Below are 5,737 nucleotides of genomic sequence, written 5' to 3'. Positions count from 1 at the left end.
CGTGAGCCAAAAATTACGTAAAATTGGTGCGTTTTGATCGAGTGGGATGGGTCGTTGAACTGTGTTGTTACAGCCCGCCGAAGTTATCAAAAGGGTTTTTGCTTTTTGTAATTCGGTTGGTTTGGTGCGTTATACAATGCATCTGCTTTTTCAAGACTAAGCATTTATCACTTTAAAACACAAGGATCATGATAGGCCATCATGACTTGAATCATTTTACATCGCATTCTAAGAAAGAGCAGAATTCTCTCTATGCGCGCGGTACATTTCTAGAATCGCGTAGCGCAAAGTTGGAATTCCTACAATGGCGGCCATTGTTGGAATTCCAACAAAGCGCAGGTCATTTCCGGAAAAGCGCCGATGACGAGATGGGTCGCAACACAGAATACACCCCTTAAATAGTTCTTGCTGTACTGCACACTTGACGCAACGCTTCTCGTTCCTTTCCGTTGTTCACAGCTTTTTCCAGGAAAAAGTCTTCTCCATTAAATGCCGTGCTGTGTAGAAATCCACAGAGACAGGTATGTTTCGATAAGCTTTTTACACTGCGTTGTAACTTCTGTGTAAACTAGTTGTGCACAGGCTGTGTGATTCGTAATATCTATAATAATATTTCAGGTTCTTGTGTGGATAAAGTTCAACTTGATAAATAATGTCCAAGCTCAACAAAGTTGTTGTGAGATACAGTCGAACCTGCCGCGGCGACCACCTCTAAGTAACGGTCACCTGCCCCTTACGACCACCCCAAAGGATCCAAAACGAGATTCTTTTTCTTAAAGCTAGAATCAACATTTCGTAGCGACCACCTCTCTACGACACCTTCTTGGTTGGTCCCTTGGACGATCGTTATAAATAGGGTCGACTTTACCAAACTTTGCAATCAGAGAGAACCGCGGAGGTGTGGTAAAACTGAGACAAAATGTGCTTTTGATAGTAAGTTGATTTGGATCAGTGTTCTTGACTGTGTCAGTGCGTGTGACATTCATGGTCATTGTGTCCGTGTGACATTCATTGTCAGTGTGTCCGTGTGACACTCATTGTCAGTGTGTCCGTGTGTCATTCATTGTCAGTGTGTGCGTGTGTCACTCATTGTCAGTGTGTGCGTGTGTCACTCATTGTCAGTGTGTGCGTGTGTCATTCATGGTCATTGTGTCCGTGTGTCATTCATTGTCAGTGTGTGCCATTGGGTTTATGAAGTAAAGAGACACTGACTCCAGGTAACGTTGTGATGATATTAGCCTTGTCTTGCATACGAGCGACAGCTGCACTAGAGGTAGTAGACTTGAGAAATAGATAATACCACTTGGGTTTTGCATATCTGTCTGTACTTTGTACGCTTCACCCTTTTCCTTGTTATGGGGGCGAGGACGCCCCCATTCTATACGGTTAGTTTCGAGGTTGACCATGGGCAGCGCCATTTTGTTGTGAAATACGTCATCAGTTTGTGTACACAGGAAGTTGTGACATCCGTCACCCTATGGGAGGGGTGAAGGCAACATTGTTCATCTGTAGAAAGTTGTGAAATCCGTCACCCTATGGGAGGGGTGAAGGCAAAATTGGTCATCACAGAGTTTGTGTAACACAGGAAGTTGTGAAATACGTCAGCCTATGGGAGGGGTGACGGCAAAATTGTTCAACAAAAACATCATAGGTCGTATTGTGCAGGGTCAACTGCAACAAACTCAAACCGAGCCATTCATATCTAGCTGTATTTGAGTGACTTATATACCGACATTTTTATTTCTTATTTTCAGCACAGGTGTATAGGAAAAATCATGAACCAAAATGTTATTTATTTTCTAATTTAACTTTTTTTTTACAAATGTGACCATGGTCTTTTAAACATACAGTGACATTAAACATTGTTATGTTAAAAAAAAGAAAAAAGAAAAAAAGCTTTTGTGCACAAATCAGAAAATACATTGTACATTTTACCTACAGGCCAAACAGTGTCTGTTGGCGGCAAAGGACCCAGCAAGTTGCTATTTTTAGATCAGTGGCACGTACATTTGGATGTGTCCACTGATAGTAGGTTTGGTTGTGATCAATCAGAATGATGTGGGAATAAAAATGTATGACAGTTTGGTATGATGACATGTAATTCACATATGCTGAAATGTAATATTATACATGATATAATACTATTATGGCTGTTGCCATGACCATGAACCCCAAGAAAGGTTTAATGTTATGTAAAATCAAAATACCAAAATCAAGCACCTACTAATCTGGTCTACGGTGCGGGAAGATTGAGGCCTTCGTGAAATGTTCAACGTTGGCCAATAATAATTTTAACAATGTACGTACGTTGTGTCGTTTTTTATTATGTTTTATTTTGTTGATCAATTGATAAATATGTCTTCCCAACATATTACAAATCAAACAGAAATAAAGTCTTAGAGAACTACAATAATTATTGTTGCCGTCAAAACCTTGCAAGGCCTCAACAGAGATATGTATAGACTGGATCGCCAACTTCGCCGCGCCGCGCTCATTGGCTCAGTATTGAACTTGCGTCAAGGTAAGGCCGATGCGCGTACATTCCGAGAATGTTTACTTTCGGTTAGATTCTTCGACAGCATTCGCAGAGGTGACTGCCGTTACAGAGGTGAGTAAAACTGACCATCGAAAGGAAAATAAGATTCATATTGGTAATACTAATAACATACTTGAACAAGCATGTATCTACCAAAACTGTATGGGAGCACATAGTTGGAAAGGCGTGGTGAAGCGATCAAATCGAATTGTCCGTCTCAGTCAGTGCACTGATCAGTCACCACGATTGAACGTCACTGTCTGTATTTTGTATGTAAGCAGAGCTTCCAAACTAGTTAAATCCTGATGTAGTTTACAAAAACAAAACAAAATCTCATTCCTGTTCCATTGTTCTTGTAGTTGTGATATATTCTAGTGAAACTGAAAGTAAGTGTTATAAAAGCAGAAAAGCCGGACTGAATCAGGTAATTGGGTTGGGAAAGTTTTGCTAAGAAATCCTGTTATTTCCCTGGGTTAATAAGCATCTCTTTGTCCAACTATTTACACAATTTATTTGACTAGTTTGTGGTTTCAATTGAAATTATTGTTGTATTTATTTCTAGACTACAAGAACTTGCAGTTGCTGATACATTCATTCATCATTGATTGCATTTCATTGTCACAGCACAAAACACTGAATGACACATACTGATTGACGAGCATGGCAATAGCCTTCTCGTTTTACAGTATAGGTACTGATAGTTACATGCAAGTTTGAATATCACTTTGAACACTGCCACATTCAGTTCTTCTCATCATTGAATAATTTTGTTTCAGGAAGCAAGCACCACTTTTGTTGTTGATGAAAACCCAATACAGTCAGAAGTGTGTCAAGCTCAAAGTACTATTTCACAAAAGGTGAGAAGTTATTCGTTACATTTGCAACATTTATTGTTAAAAATTATTAAACATAAAGGCAGAATTTGTTTGTCTTGTGATTGTGATGCCTACAACTACACCCGCTGGTGATTTCTCAGTCAAGTTACTGCAGATTTGTGTATATTTCAGTCTCATGTGGTATTTGCCATATTTTTGTGTGAACATGTGTATTTTTCAAGACTTAGATTCTGTGATAACATAAAATACCATAACACATTTCGACACCAGTGCATCATATAATATTTTTGGATAATTCTCATTACGCATGATTTTTTATTGTGTCACTGTGTGTACATTTACATGTGTTTTTAAATGTCAACAGGTGACAGTTCCACTTCTGGAAGAGGTGTGCAGTGAGATTGCAGAAAATGAATGCCTGTCAGCTGATCTGTGAAGCCATGTTAAAACCTTGGACTGTAAGTGTTTAGGGAAACACTGTATGAATGAATACAATTTTGTTGGAGTAGTGTTTTCACTTTTGCTTATAATGTGAAACAATTTCAAGTTTAAATTTCAAGTTATTCAGTTACGCTGAGAATAAGCTGTCATATATACATGACAAGTAAGCAGTGCTCCCTGTATGGCATACGTGTAATTATTGTTGATCATTCGCGTACACATTCCAGACTTGTCAATGTGCAAGTGTTCTTTTTGGATACAATTGTGTGTGTGTTTGCCTTTCTTTTAAAGTTATACGAGGCAGGGAATTATCCCAAGATATGGACTAATAAAAATCTATTATTGTATATATATATATATATACAGTGGACCACCCCAACCCCCCCCCCCCCCCCCCCAATTTGATAATCCCTCCCTTTTAAGACCTTATTTTGTCAGTTTGTCTGTGCATAACTTCTGTAAATTTTCCTTCATTTTAAGACTGCCTCCTTTTAAAGACCCGCTTTCTCAGATTGTTTGAGGTTAGGGTTTAGGGTTTAGGTGGTTCTATTGTATGTGTTCAAGTGTAAGACTTTGTGGTCTGTTTGACAGGTGCTGTTCTTCGGGACAAACTTCAGGTGTTTGAGTCATGCCTTGGTCTACGAGGGAAGTTCCGGAACGCAGCCAAGGAAAAGGCTCACTCAAAGTATGTTGCATTGTACTACGCAAGCCATGCAAGCATTACAGAGGTCACCAAGTCGACTCATGCATCAGCTTCCATTTGCCTCAGGATGTTTGAAAGGCTGGTCGAAGCAACCTATGGGTGCAAACAGGAAGACAACGCGAATGACCGACCGGTGCCAGTGTGTGATCAGGTATGTTGCTGGGAGTGTGGTGAAGAAACTAAAAAAGAAAGTTTGGGGCCTCAAGAAAGGTGCATACAGATACGAGAAACTGCGCTGTTTAGAAGCACTGAGGTTCAGTGAGCTGTCAGAAAGTGATTGTGGTTCTTCAACTGACATGACAACGGTGCTTAACCGAGGAGGACTGACATTTGTCAAAGACAACATTGTGCAAATGTTCCTTGACATGGAGGACATTTTTCGTCGGACTGTGGGTGTCGCTTGCTCTGCCAAAATGAAAGCTGATGACAAGGACTTTCTGCAACAGTGCCAAACCAATGATACAGTGCCTGTGCTTTTTTATGACACAGTTTATGCATTTGACATTTCTTTGAAAGTGCAAGATGTTTTCGAAAATGCTGTCCTGCTTTTTTTTTTTTAAATCCGAGTCCACCACAAGCTGAGGACAATGTCAATGATGGACAAAGTGCAGCGCGGGTGGAAAGAGTAGAGCATGAAGAACAGGTTGCGTACCAGTGACACTAACATTAACAAGGTGTGAGACGGGCAAAGTTAGCTACATATGCAGTTGATCATATCATTAGTGCCAGTCCACGGATGCTCCCCCCTTGTTTGTGTGTATGTATGTGTGCAGGTTTGCATTTCAGTCTGCATGAGGTGAGCGATAGTGATTTTTAACTGTTGGTGCTCAGTGATTTACAAGCATGTTTTCTGTTGCTATGTAAATTCTCCTGTCTTATGTAGAACACAGACACTTTGTATTACATTTTTTTTTACAATAATCTCTCTTGGTGCTGGGTACAAATATTTTAAAAGTTTTCAGGTTCATGTTATTCTCTAGTTTCACTTTTTGTTTTACGCTCGACACGTGTTTGAATCTGTATCTGTCTGCAACTGTGAGTAAGTACACCTGAATCCAACATACTAAAGAGAAATAGAGATCTTCAGTATTTAGTCTGTACTTTAAAAAAAAAATGTTATTGCTTGCATTTTTCTTCCGTTGTATTTTTTTCTGTCTTGAAAATAATAAAAATTGCTTTGAAAATGTATTGTGTACCGCAGTCAGAAGTAATTTATTACTT

At 39.4% G+C, this 5,737-nt stretch overlaps 1 protein-coding gene and 1 long non-coding RNA gene across 3 annotated transcripts in view; both read left to right on the top strand.

Moving 5' to 3' along the window:
• The first annotated feature begins 263 nt into the window (after positions 1 to 263).
• The window catches only part of LOC138975633 (transcription intermediary factor 1-beta-like), a 51,370-nt gene continuing 45,896 nt past the window's right edge, over positions 264 to 5,737 (top strand). The window contains exon 1 of the mRNA XM_070348365.1: positions 264 to 521. The gene's annotated coding sequence lies outside the window, so the exon portion shown is untranslated. The remainder of the gene's footprint in view (positions 522 to 5,737) is intronic.
• LOC138975632 (uncharacterized) lies at positions 1,357 to 5,649 on the top strand. Of its 2 annotated transcripts, XR_011458700.1 has the most exons (4): positions 1,357 to 2,608; positions 3,313 to 3,393; positions 3,737 to 3,830; positions 4,405 to 5,649. It is a non-coding gene; the product is annotated as an uncharacterized lncRNA (long non-coding RNA). The 2 variants fall into 2 exon arrangements; XR_011458699.1 differs by lacking the exon at positions 1,357 to 2,608 and having other exon boundaries at positions 2,617 to 3,393.

The sequence above is a fragment of the Littorina saxatilis genome, linkage group LG9, assembly GCF_037325665.1.
Source record: "Littorina saxatilis isolate snail1 linkage group LG9, US_GU_Lsax_2.0, whole genome shotgun sequence".
In the NCBI taxonomy this organism is placed as follows: domain Eukaryota; kingdom Metazoa; phylum Mollusca; class Gastropoda; order Littorinimorpha; family Littorinidae; genus Littorina; species Littorina saxatilis.
Note: the sequence above shows the minus strand (reverse complement) of the source record. Positions and strands in the feature narration are given on the sequence as shown.